We start from the raw sequence: 13,859 nt of genomic DNA, 5'->3' as shown, positions 1-13,859 counted from the left end.
AAAAAAATAAAAAAATAAAAAAAATTTTAAAAATTATATATTTTTAAATTTAAATGACATGTTTACACTGGGACCACCCTGGTGGTTCAGCAATAAAGAATTCACATGCCAATGCAGGAGATGCAGGTTCAATCCCTGGGTCAGGAATATTCCCTCAAGAAGAAAATGAAAACCTGTTCCAGTATTCTTACCTGGGAAATCCCATGGACAGATGAGCCTGACAGGCGATAGTCCAGGGTACAGCAAGAGTTGATATGACTTTGTGGCTAAACAGTGGCAACAATGTTTACATTAGACCTGAAATCCATAAACTGTAGTTAGAAATTATTTTTTAAAAGAAATTAAGCCTATAAAGAGAAAATACATTCATTTCAAATAAGAGTGAAGTTATTAAAAATGGCCATGTAAATAAGTCATAGAGACTTTTTCCCTACATTCCAAAAGAGAGATTGAATTTGCATGACCAAGGTAAAATTATTCTAAGAATTTATTTTCAATTTTGAAACAAAGATATTCTCATATATATAGGATATATACAGGCATCTTCAACTCAAATCACTGGAGAATGGTTAAGATTGGATATAAAAAGGGGAGTCCAGTGCAGTGGAACCAACTGTGAGCTAAGATACAAAAGTATAAGTGATGTGTTTAGTAAGTAGCATACAGAAAAATAAAGACTCAGCCAGAATTTACTGATTATGAAGCATATAGTAGGACAGGATAAAAGGGCCAGTCTTTAGTTTTTGTATTAGGCATTACTCTTTCATTAGCAAAACATATTTTTTATGCAATTATGGAATTCTAAGGTGTGCAATTGATTAGAAGCTCTTCTCTTTATACATAGCTAGATAGATGAAATATAGCAATATTTTCAGGCTTTCTCTCTTCCCAGGTAGCATTATGATTGGCATAAAAACCTTTAGTAGAAAAAGTTCTATCTGCACTAGCAAAAATATCTTAAAGAGAATTTTGATCAATTCAGCTGGTTTACACATCCATCTCTAAATCTTTTTTTCTTTAAGGCAATTTTCTTTGGTTTGACATAGGTTGTATAAGTACACCACACAATTTTGTTATTAAAATGGTTTGCATTTCTATTGCTCAATAAAAAAATTACTACAAATTTAAAAGCTTGAAACAACACATGGTTATTCTCTCACAGCTTCCATGGTCGGTACAGGCATAGTTTAGCTGAGCCCTTTTCTTAGCTAAGTCACACCTATCTGGAAGCTAGACTGAAACCAAAATCAAGGTTTCCATCAGGCTGCAGTAACACCTACGTTGAAAGTTCAGCTCAACTACTCCATGGTATTGGTAACTTGGCATCTATTTTTGTGGCCAAGTGGCCTGCAGGGACCTTGAACTGACATGAGCCCCTTCCTGGGGCACATGCATTAGTGAACAGCCCCCAGAATCCCAAGTACTTTTAAGTTCCTAAACTCCCTAGACCTCTTTGTGATAAGAACTCTTCCTCATCTCACATGTCTTCCCCTTGTCCACTCCTTTGATAAAGCCCTGTCAAAGCTTAACCAAAACCCCACTCTTTCTCACACATGGAGAACAGACTTATGGACACACAGAGACAGGAGAGTGTGGGACGAGTTAAGAGAGTAGCATTGGAATATATACATTACCATATGTTAAATAGATAGCTAGTGGAAAGTTGCTGTATAACACAGGGAGCTCAATCTGGTGCTCTGGTACCACCTAGAGGGGTGGGATCAGGTGGGAGGGAGGGTCAAGATGGAGGGGACACATGTATACTTCTGGTTGATTCATGTTGATATATGACAGAAACCAGCGCAGCATTGTAAAGCAATTATCTTTCAAATAAAAATAAATTAAAAAAAAAAAAAACCAAAAACTCTTTTTGGTTTGAGTTGACTAATCCAGACATAGCATAGGAACTTCAGAGCGCTCCACCCCATGGCCCCTCAGGACATGTGACCCACATCCTGAAGTTCTCTCTCTACCTGCAGCCTGCCTTGACCTCCCGTGGAAGTGTGCCATGTACCTTCTCCAGAACATGTGTATAATCAACTCATCTCTTTCACTCTCCCTTTTAGTCTTCTGTTGACCCATGGCTCATTATCCAACACCCCAGGACTCTACCTAGCAAATGAATTTAACAAAGTCACAACAGTTTGAAACCTAGGCCAAGTAATAATTCACTTCAAGGTCCCTCAGGTTGCTGGCTAAATTCATTTCTTATGATTATAGAACTGAATTTACTGTTTTATTCATGCCCATCAGCCATGCACCCAGAGACTACTTGTAGTTTCTTTCCATGGGGTCCTCTTAAAACATGAGACTTCTTCAAAATCTGTAACTTTTTTCTTCAGTGTGCTGTTAATTGCTGGACTTCATGCCATTCCTGAAAGTCCCCTAGTAATTTTCTGTTTTCTCATGAATTTAGTTTAAATCTCTAATTTAAAAATTAAAATCAGTCTCCAAGGAATTCTTATGTATTTTTCCACTCAGATTTACTTGTTTACTTTTTATTGAATTATAACTTCAGTGTTCTCTTAGTGATCTTGACTTTATTTCTTCCATCAGTTCTGTTCAACAGCTCAGTCATGTCTAGCTCTTTGCAACCCCAGGGACTGCAACATGTCAGGCTTCCCTGTCCATCACCAACTCCTGGAGTTTACTCAAATTCATGTCCATCGAGTTGATGATGCCATCCAACCATCTCACCCTGTTTCGTTTCCTCCTCTTCCCACCTCAATCTTTCCCAGTATCAGGGTGTTTTCCAGTGAATCAGTTTTCGCATCAGATGGCCAAAGTAGCTTTCCCCCAAAAAATGCCTTATTTGTAGATATAATCTTTCACAACACTTTTCCTACTGCATTTGTCTACAAATCCCAATGTATTGACTAAAAGCAGTTTCCAAAGATGAAGGGCATACATACTTCTGTTTCCACCAGCCTAAGAAGATTACTGAAGAAATGGATACTTTTGGATATCATAAATTAAGACTGCTATCTATATTAAATGCATGTAAGATACTATGTATAAAGTTTTAAATCTTCATCTAAGGTTACAGTTCCCTTTTAAATTAACATAAATATTTTCAGTTCAGTTCAGTTGCTCAGTCATGTCTGATTCTTTGCAACCCCATGAATCGCAGCACGCCAGGCCTCCATGTCCATCACCAGCTCCCAGAGTTCACTCAAACTCATGTGCATCAAGTCGTTGATGCCATCTAGCCATCTCATCCTCGGTCGTCCCCTTCTCCTCCTGCCCCCAATCCCTCCCAGCATCAGGGTCTTTTCCAATGAGTCAACTCTTCGCATGAGGTGGCCAAAGTATTGGAGTTTCAGCCTCAGCATCAGTCCTTCCAATGAACACCCAGAACTGATCTCCTTTAGGATGGACTGGTTGGATCTCCTTACAGTCCAAGGGACTCTCAAGAGTCTTCTCCAGCACCACAGTTCAAAAGCATCAATTCTTTGGTGCTCAGCTTTCTTCACAATCCAACTCTCACATCCATACATGACCACTGGAAAAACCATAGCCTTGACTAGAAGGACCTTTATTGGCAAAGTAATATCTCTGCTTTTCAAGATGCTATCTAGGTTGGTCATAAAGTGTCCCCTTAAAACATAACTTTTAACATTGAACATATTGTCTCTGATGTAATTAACACTACAAAAACAATGCCTGAATTATTTTCTTCAATATAGCAAAGAATAATTTAACTATTTTTAAACTCCAATATAACTCTATAGCATATTGAGCTTGTGATTAATCAAAAATTTCTAGTATTTCCAATAACGTTTCTATTAAGCCAGGTCTCAATAATCCTGCACTTATACAGAACTGATTCTTTCATCAAATAAATACAAGGTCAAATATTCAAGTTTGCCAAGTTCTTTACTGTTACTGCACACAAATTTTCTTCAGAAGTAAAATTTATCAGTGCAGGATTAACTAACATTAACTACATTTTTACTTCTCTACAGATATCAGAATATGCCTTCTATATCCTGATTACAACTATTGACTAAAATGTGAAGGGTGCAGATTGGAGGGCATAATATTTGGTATTTACTTTATATAAACTCATATCATTTTATTAACACAGAGTATATTTTTTCATTTATAATTATAGCCATTTAATCATCTTTACTTCTAAATTTTATACAAGACCTTATTGCAAGCAGCTGTAAAATAGAGGTAAAGTACATGTTTGAGTCCTCTCTAATGATCTCCTCCTATATATCTTAGTTCCTCTCTCCCTTTGATTCTTTGATCCAATGTCCTCTTTACAGTAAGAGTTTCCATGGTCACTTTATTTAAATTATAATTCCCATCTCCCAGGCATGCCATACTTCCCTCTACTTTAATTTTTGCTCATGTTGTTTTTATATTTTACATTTTTAGTTATTCATCAATTACTCTCCTTCCCCAGAATGTAATCACGTGGAACCCCTTGAGTGCAAAGATTTCCATTTCTGTTTGTTGTTGTTTTATACTCATGTTCACAGAAGCTAAAAAAGTTTTTAGGATAATGGACGCCAATGAATATTTGTAAGTGAATGTGTGCATTACTCTCATTTACTAAAATACTTTGAAGAAAGAATTTGTGTCATATTACCATAATACTTTTTTTTAAATCCTGTTTATGTTTAATGCCTACCATTATTTTCAACGACATCATTTCTTAAGTCATTGCTTTTAGAAGTTTCCTCAAAGTTTAGAATTGTTTTTTGGTAGCTTCTATTCTGTCTTTTTTTCAGGTATTTCCTTTATCCTTTTTTTTTTTTTTAATTTTATTTATTTTTTTATTTTTTAAATTTTAAAATCTTTAATTCTTACATGCGTTCCCAAACATGAACCCCCCTCCCACTTCCCTCCCCATAACATCTCTCTGGGTCATCCCCATGCACCAGCTCCAAGCATGCTGTATCCTGCATCAGACATAGACTGGCGATTCAATTCTTACATGATAGTATACATGTTAGAATGTCATTCTCCCAAATCATCCCACCCTCCCCCTCCCTCTGAGTCCAAAAGTCCATTATACACATCTGTGTCTCTTTCCCTGTCTTGCATACAGGGTCGTCATTGCCATCTTCCTAAATTCCATATATATGTGTTAGTATACTATATTGGTGTTTTTCTTTCTGGCTTACTTCACTCTGTATAATCGGCTCCAGTTTCATTCATCTCATCAGAACTGATTCAAATGAATTCTTTTTTACGGCTGAGTAATACTCCATTGTGTATATGTACCACAGCTTTCTTATCCATTCATCTGCTGATGGACATCTAGGTTGTTTCCATGTCCTAGCTATTATAAACAGTGCTGCGATGAACATTGGGGTACATGTGTCTCTTTCAATTCTGGTTTCCTCGGTGTGTATGCCCAGCAGTGGGATTGCTAGGTCATAAGGTAGTTCAATTTGCAATTTTTTAAGGAATCTCCACACTGTTCTCCATAGTGGCTGTACTAGTTTGCATTCCCACCAACAGGTTCTCAATTCCTTTGGAGAATCATACAAAGTCTAAATCAAAGTATGTTTTCTCCTAAAATTAATTATAAATGATATAATACCTCAAGGTAGAAGTTTATAATATTTCTCATTAACCATACTTCAAAAAAATTTTTTTGTTAAAAGGAAAAGGAGTTGGTTTAAAAAAAGTTTATAGTATTTCTCAAACTGGATTTTGAAGAAGTACAAAATGTCATGTTACCGTGTCTGATAAGTTTTCAAGCTTATTGTAAGTATAGAATTTGAATATTTTACCTAAATATTAGACTTCTGATAAAAAAGACACTAATAAGTAAGGAAACTTCATTATGTTCCTTTCCATAACCAAGAATAATGACAGCATTCAGCTGGTGAAATTTTTCACAGAAAATATCTGTTAAGAGGCTTAAAATGCTAGAGGAGAGCCTGCATTTACTACAAATGCTTATTAAAAAACCTGCTGTGTCACACTTTAAAGGGTAAGAAACATTGTTAATGAAAGTAAAAAAAAAAAAATCAGTGGACAAAAGTCATTTTAGATAACTTCCAACAATTAATTTTAAATAATTTCACATTTGACCTAGATACCCTTATATTTTGGCCTGCATCTGTGTACTGCAAGTGCCCTTGTGAAATTTAATGAATTGTCTTAACATCAACTGCATTGTTTTCACTTCTAAGAATAGTGCTTGCTCATGAGTTTTCTTGTAAATGACAAGTAAGATTTCCATAATTTCCCAATCATGAATTAATTCTGCTTTTAAAGAGGTACTGACAGTCTGCTTATTTTTGGATTAATATGTAACAAAGCTATTCTCTGGGGATGCATATTCTTATTAAATATTGGTTGTGCAATAATATGCTCTCTAAGCCCCTAAAGTACCATTATATCCCAGCATACAGCTTATTTTCATCCCCTAGGAAAGCAGTAACCCAGAGAATATATTCATAAAATGAATGCATCTTGGCTTATGAATGCAACTTGAGATGACACTGCTGAACATAATTGATTGACAGAACACTTTGCTACTTTCATTATTGCTCTAAAAACTGAAGCATCCTCAGTGGAACAATTCTAAGTAGGGATCTTACTATTTCATCTTTCCTAATTTGAATATCTAGCTGGGGACAAATTTTCAGTTACTCTTGATCTTCAAATCTTGCATCCCTCTTCTTTTACTTTCCTATTCATTTGTTAAAAATATCTAGGACAGATTTGTCCCAAAGTGCTTTTTGTAAAGTAGTAACTTGGGTTGAAATTGCTTAAAATAAAGCCAATCATTTCTAAAACTTACTAAACTTATAAAGGAATATTTAATTTGAATATGTGATTTTGAGTAACCATAAGAGGATATGGTATAGGGTAATCCTAAATTATTCTAACTACATTTTTTTTCTTTTCACAAAAAATTTTTAATTATTTTTAACGGAATAGTTTTGGAAGTGGAGAGACAATAACTTCAGCATTCTATATTTCAATGATAATCATTCTATGATTTTGATATTTCATTTTAGTTTCAGATGTAATTCCTAAACAGATGAAGATCTAATTTATTCTTGGGCCTGCCACTAACAACTACATCTCAGGTTAACTACAACTCATTGACAAATTTCATCTTTGAAACTTTGGAAGATTTACCCAAGAGTTCACTTAAAATAGTCCATGATACTTAACTTCATCAAATCACTAGACTGGCAATCTTGCTATGTTTTGCTAATCTTCCTTAGGTCATGGGTCCCCAAACTCTGGGATCTAATATCTGATGATCTGAGATGGAGCTGGTGTAATAATAATAGAAATAAAGTGCACAGTAAATATAACGTGCTTGAACCATCCTGAAACCACCCCTCACCTCGGTCTGTGGAAAAAAATGCCTTCCATGAAATCGATCCCTAGTGCCAGAAAGCTTGGGGACTGCTGCCTTAGGTCACTTTCTCTCCTTGAAATAATAAAAGGAACATCACATTGAATGGTTAGCAATTTTCAAGTGTTATCATATGCATTATTCCATTTACATTTGATTTCTCAAAATAACTATGTGATATAAAAAGAGTTGTTTAAGCCACATTTTAGAGAATAATTAAAGCTTTGAGAGAAATGAAATGCCTAATTTCTCATTGCCTGCATATGAAAAAGCAAGAATTTATTTAGGTCTTCTGATTTCAAGTTTGGTATCCTTTTATAAAATCCAAACTTTAAACTTTCTACTCATAATTTCAGTCATCTAAGGTCAGACATCATCCATCCAGATTTGACCTCTTGCCTTTATAAACAGGATTGTGAAAAATAAAAAAAAAAAACCTAATACTTTTTATTATAGTTCAACATTTATTCAACACCTATTAATGTACCAGACAATGTTCTAGGCACTTGGGATTCAGATATGAGTATGACATGGCATAATCTCTGAAGAAGCCAACACATTATTAGAAAACTTACAGATATATATAAGTATATAAAAATTGAATGCATACATACTAAATGCATAGAATGTAGAAGGTACAAAGGTTAAATAGAGAGCAAATGACACTTTGAGGAGAATGGTGTTGGTCAAGAAGAATTTTGGGGAAAACTATAATACTTTTTTAAGGAAAATAGTTTACCAGGTATTTAAAAGGAGAAGAAACTTCAGCATAATCTAAACTTTAAAGAAGAGTAAAGTATGAAAGGTATATAAAGAGAATAGTTGTGAAACATCATCAAGTACTGGTATGATTTATATTACTTTAGCAGAAAAGTGAGTTGGAAATGAAAAACAGTAAGATACGATACTGAACACATAGGCAGTTTGGTTGAGAAAAAAATGACCTTAAAGTTGAAGCCGAAATTTCCTCCATTCAAATTCTAACTTTCCCATGTATTAAACATGCTAACTTGAGAAAGATACCCAATTTCTCTGGAACTCTTTTTTCCTCTATGAAATTGAGATAACAATGCCTACCTATTATCATTAGGTGTGTAATGAGTCTACTGTAGGATGTGACACTAAGTGGCTACTTCATACTAATAACTCATTTACATAAGATTTTAAACAGGAAAAAAATCAAACTTGCAATTTTGCAACAGATCATAGATTCTGTCATGAATCGCCCTCAAATGATTTTAAATTAGAAATTGTAGGGTAAATACATCTTGAACCATCTAGAATCAGTTTTTTTTCCTCTGGAAAAATTAAAATGACTGCTTTTAGCACCTGATCAACAATCCATTTTCCAAATGTGTTATTTACTTTGTATCATTGTTCTAGCTTGGTGCCTTACTTCCATTATATAACTCTAGCTAACCTAATTCAGTGTTTTTCCACTTCACTTAATGTATACCTTTTATCATAAATAATTGTAATGGTGTCATATTCTTGTATTTGGAGAGAAGATTTAAAATACAGCCCAAATATTAAATTTCACAATTGAATAGCATATAATTTCTAATAAAAAAGATATTTTTCAATGTTCAGTACTCATTTAAGGGAAAAATGAAGGCCTGATAGACAAAGTCCATCATATTAATAACCAAAGTGTTTCAAAATGCACTTAAAGTGAAAATGTATAAACCTTAAATATATAAAATAATACATTACAAAAATATGAACCACAGACTTGTTTCATACTTGAATTAATGATTTTTATACAAACATTTTTATTAAGATAGTTTTCCAGTGAAGTATTAGGATAACAATGATAGTTCTTCATACTTTATTTGGCATGCCAGCTATGAATAATATATAAATAATAATTTCATATGGTTTTGATAAATCCTCAGATGTTCAATCCTAATCAGTTTGACTCTTTTATCTTTTCTAATATGACAGAAAAGTTTAAAAGGTAAACATCAATCCAGTACTGAGTTCATAATATATACATGTATGAGGATATATATTTCAATTTTATATTATACCTGAGTATATTTCTATATCTAACCTCATGAAATTATAGTTATTTTCAGATTCTTGGACTGTTTTCAACGGTTTTCTCTGAAAGGTTTAAGCATGACCCTAGTCCTAAGGAAGGACATTAAAATACTGATAATACCAGTGTCTTTATGAAATTCTCCCTGGAGGTGAGGGTGGGACGATTTGAGAGAATAGCACTGAAACATGTATATTATCATATGTGAAACAGATCGCCAGTCCAGGTTCGATGCATGAGACAGGGTGCTCAGGGCTGGTGCACTGGGATAACCTAGTAGGATGTGGATGGGGAGGGAAGTGGGGGGGGTAGTTCAGGATGGGGAACACATGTACACCCATGGTGGATTCATGTCAATGTATGGCAAAATTATTACAATATTATAAAGTAATTAGCCTCCAATTAAAATAAATAAATTAAAAAATAAATAAAGTCTGCATGGGTATCTCTATGACTGAATTTCAGATTGCATCTACAACCAAATTTGTGGGTCCCTTTTAAGGTGGTCATGCCAATACCCTTAGTAACTTCCAAAGATTATCTCTGCTACTCTATTAAATTTTATGCCCACATTTGGTCTTGAGACTCTCCAGAACTTTCTGAGTTATTTTCTAATTTAGAATCTGAGGCCATGGGAATTCCCTGGAGGTATTCATTTGAAGGACTGATGCTGAAGCTGAAGCTCCAGTACTCTGGCCACCTGATGGGAAGAGCTGACAAACTGAAAAAGACGCTGATGCTGGGAAAGATTGAGGGTGAGAGGAGAAGAGGGTAATACAGGATGAGATGGCTGGACGTCATCACCAACTGAATGGACAGAAGTTCCAACAAACTCTGGGAAATAGTGAAGGACAGGGAAGCCTGGCATGCTGCAGTCCATGGGGTCTCAAAGAGTTAGACACAACTTAGTGACTGGACAACAAAAACCACTGGTTAGGACACTGTACTTTGAACTGCCAAGGGCTAAGTTTCAATCCCTGGTTGAGAAACTAAGATCTTGCAAGCTATGTGATGCAATCCAAAAAAAAAAAAAAAAAAAAACCAGAATCTGAGGCTATTGAATCTTATGTTAATTCTGAATTTAGTATACATTCCCCAAATATGGACTCAGTAACTCATTCTCACACTTCAAAGTTTCTTCTGAATCAATTAATTTAATTGCTCAGTCATTCTTTAGAGGCCATAAACAGAACTGTCATGGCTCTGTTACTACCCTTAGGGGAAACAGAGGCAAATATTATGCTATAAATGCCATGCCAGAGAAAAAGAGTTTGGTAGAGTAGTTCAGAAGAGAACCACCATGCTGTAGGACAGGAAAGGTTTCTTGAAAGAGATGAAGTCTACCATGATCCTAAGAGAGCATGCTAATTAGGACTATGAGGTTGTTACGTTAGCAGATAGGTAGGGCTCTAACTTTTCAAGGCCTGAGTTAGTTAGTTAGTTAGTCACTCAGTCGTGTCCAACTCTTTGCGACCCCATGAATCACAGCACTTCAGGCCTCCCTGTCCATCACCATCTCCTGGAGTTCACTCAGACTCACGTCCATCGAGTCAGTGATGCCATCCAGCCATCTCATCCTCTGTTGTCCCCTTCTCCTCCTGCCCCCAATCCCTCCCAACATCAGGGTCTTTTCCAATGAGTCAACTCTTTGCATGAGGTTGCCAAAGTATTGGAGTTTCAACTTTAGCATCATTCCTTCTAAAGAAATCCCAGGGCTGATCTCCTTCAGAATGGACTGGTTGGATCTCCTTGCAGTCCAAGAGATTCTCAGGAGTCTTCTTCAACACCACAGTTCAAAAGTAATTCTTCAGCGCTCAGCCTTCTTCACAGTCCAAGTCTCACATCCATACATGACCACCAGAAAAACCATAGCCTTGACTAGACAGACTTTTGGTGACAAAGTAATGTCTCTGCTTTTGAATATGCTATCTAGGTTGGTCACAAATTTCCTTCCAAGGAGAAAGCATCTTTTAATTTCATGGCTGCAATCACCATCTGCAATGATTTTGGAGCCCAAAAAAATAAAGTCTGACACTGTTTCCACTGTTCTCCATCTATTTCCCATGAAGTGATGGGACCAGATGCCTTGGTCTTCGTTTTCTGAATGTTGAGCTTTAAGCCAACTTTTTCATTCTCCTCTTTTACTTTCATCAAGAGGCTTTTTAGCTCCTCTTCACTTTCTGAGATTATTGATATTTCTCCCAGAAATCTTGATTCCAGCTTGTGCTTCTTCCAGTCCAGCATTTCTCATGATGTACTCTGCATAGAAGTTAAATAAGCAGGGTGACAATATACAGCCTTGACATACTCCTTTTCCTATTTGCAACGAGTCTGTTATTCCATGTCCAGTTCTAACTGTTGCTTCTTGACCTGCATTTAGGTTTTTCAGGAGGTAGGTCAGGCAGTCTGGTATTTCCATCTCTTTCAGAATTTTCCACAGTTTATTGTGATCCCCACGAAGGTTTTGGCATAGTCAATAAAGCAGAAATAGATGATTTTCTAGAACTCTCTTGCTTTTTCCATGATCCAGCGGATGTTGGCCATTTGATCTCTGGTTCCTCTGCCTTTTCTAAAACCAGCTTGAACATCTGGAAGTTCACGGTTCACGTATTGCTGAAGCCTGGCTTGGAGAATTTTGAGCATTACTTTACTAGCATGTGAGATGAGTGCAATTGTGCAGTAGTTTGAGCATTCTTTGGCATTGCCTTTCTTTAGGATTGGAATGAAAACTGACCTTTTCCAGTCCTGTGGCCACAGCTGAGTGTTTCAAATTTGCTGGTATATTGAGTGCAGCACTTTCACAGCATCATCTTTCAGTATTTGGAACAGCTCAATTGGAATTCCATCACCTCCACTAGCTTTGTTCATAGTGATGCTTTCTAAGGCCCACTTGACTTCACATTCCAGGATGTCTGGCTCTAGATGAGTAATCACACCATCGTAATTATCTGGGTCGTGAAGATCTTTTTTGTACAGTTCTTCCATGTATTCTTGCCACCTCTACTTAATATCTTCTGCTCTGTTAGGTCCATACCATTTCTGTTTTATTGAGCCCATCTTTGCATGAAATGTTCCCTTGCTATCTCTGATTTTCTTGAAGAGATCTCTAGTCTTTCCCATTCTGTTCTTTTCCTCTATTTCTTTGCATTGATCACGGAAGAAGGCTTTCTTATCTCTTCTTGCTATTCTTTGGAACCCTGCATTCAGATACTTATATCTTTCCTTTTCTCCTTTGCTTTTCACTTGTCTTCTTTTCACAGCTATTTGTAAGGCCTCCCCAGACAGCCATTTTGCTTTTTTGCATTTCTTTTCCATGAGGATGATCTGGATCCCTGTCTCCTGTACAATGTCATGAACCTCAGTTTATACTTCACAGAGTGCCTGATGAACTATGGACTGAGGCTTGAGTTACTACTGCCTTATTTAGAAGGAGTTTCACATATGTTTGCTCATCAAGTTCTATGATTTTGAGGTCATGAGTTCCAGTTCTGGGGCAAATGTTTCAGAGGCATTCACTTTGTTTATTTTCTAGTATCTCTTTCATAGTGGCTTTATGCAATTTATTGGCAATTACAATCAGGGTATTTGAACTTAGCTTAGTCATCTGGCAGGATACTGTCAAGGTCAGAATGTACATTCATTCCTTAGAATGCCAGTAAAAAACTCAAATTTGCTTGCCTTTTCTCTTTTGCTATAAGATCAAAGTTCATTTATTCACCTTTGACTCTGCTTATACATGCTCTCCTAAATCAAATTAGGCAATTTGACAGCATTCTGATTGTACATACCAGTTATGATGCATTTTAAACAAATCCCCCAAACCTAATTGAGTTAGTTCTTTGAAGGTCTTTCAAAGTTTATTTACTAGAAAAACATTAAGTTAAGGGAGTAAGGATGATCTGGTTCTTATCCAGGGTCCCATCGAATCTTTTAGTAAATTACCATGCAAAATCTACTTAAATTAAACACTGATTTTCAGTTTGCTTATCAGTAAAAACGTGATAATGACAAGAGGTGTAAATTTGATAGTTTGAGAAACTGCTATAAAGAATGTTGTAAGGCAAACTTAGAGGCAATATAATTGTTAAAAAAAGATAATTCATATACTTATGCAAATATTTAGTGCCAAATAAAGCAGTTATGATTGCTTTATCTGAGCAGTTTCTGATTCTGAAGATGTAAAGTCTGGATTTAACTGGTAGATCTTATACTTACAGAATACTAATGTGGATGTAATTGATAGATATTATACTTGCTGAATTGTCCTTACTGAATACTGACTGACAATCAGTTTGATTCCTCTTTGTACTTTGTATCAGGCAATGTAAAAAGTATACAATTTTATCCAGATTCAAATAAAACAAATATTTAATATAGAGCAGTTTATAGAAAGTTGAACACATAAAAATGTAAGCAGCCATTATCAAACTGACTAAATTTTAGCATGAAATCTTACTTTTTAGAGTTCAGATTTCT

The sequence above is a fragment of the Capra hircus genome, chromosome 14 (assembly GCF_001704415.2).
Source record: "Capra hircus breed San Clemente chromosome 14, ASM170441v1, whole genome shotgun sequence".
Classification (NCBI taxonomy): Eukaryota; Metazoa; Chordata; class Mammalia; order Artiodactyla; family Bovidae; genus Capra; species Capra hircus.
This window is presented reverse-complemented; position numbering follows the sequence as displayed.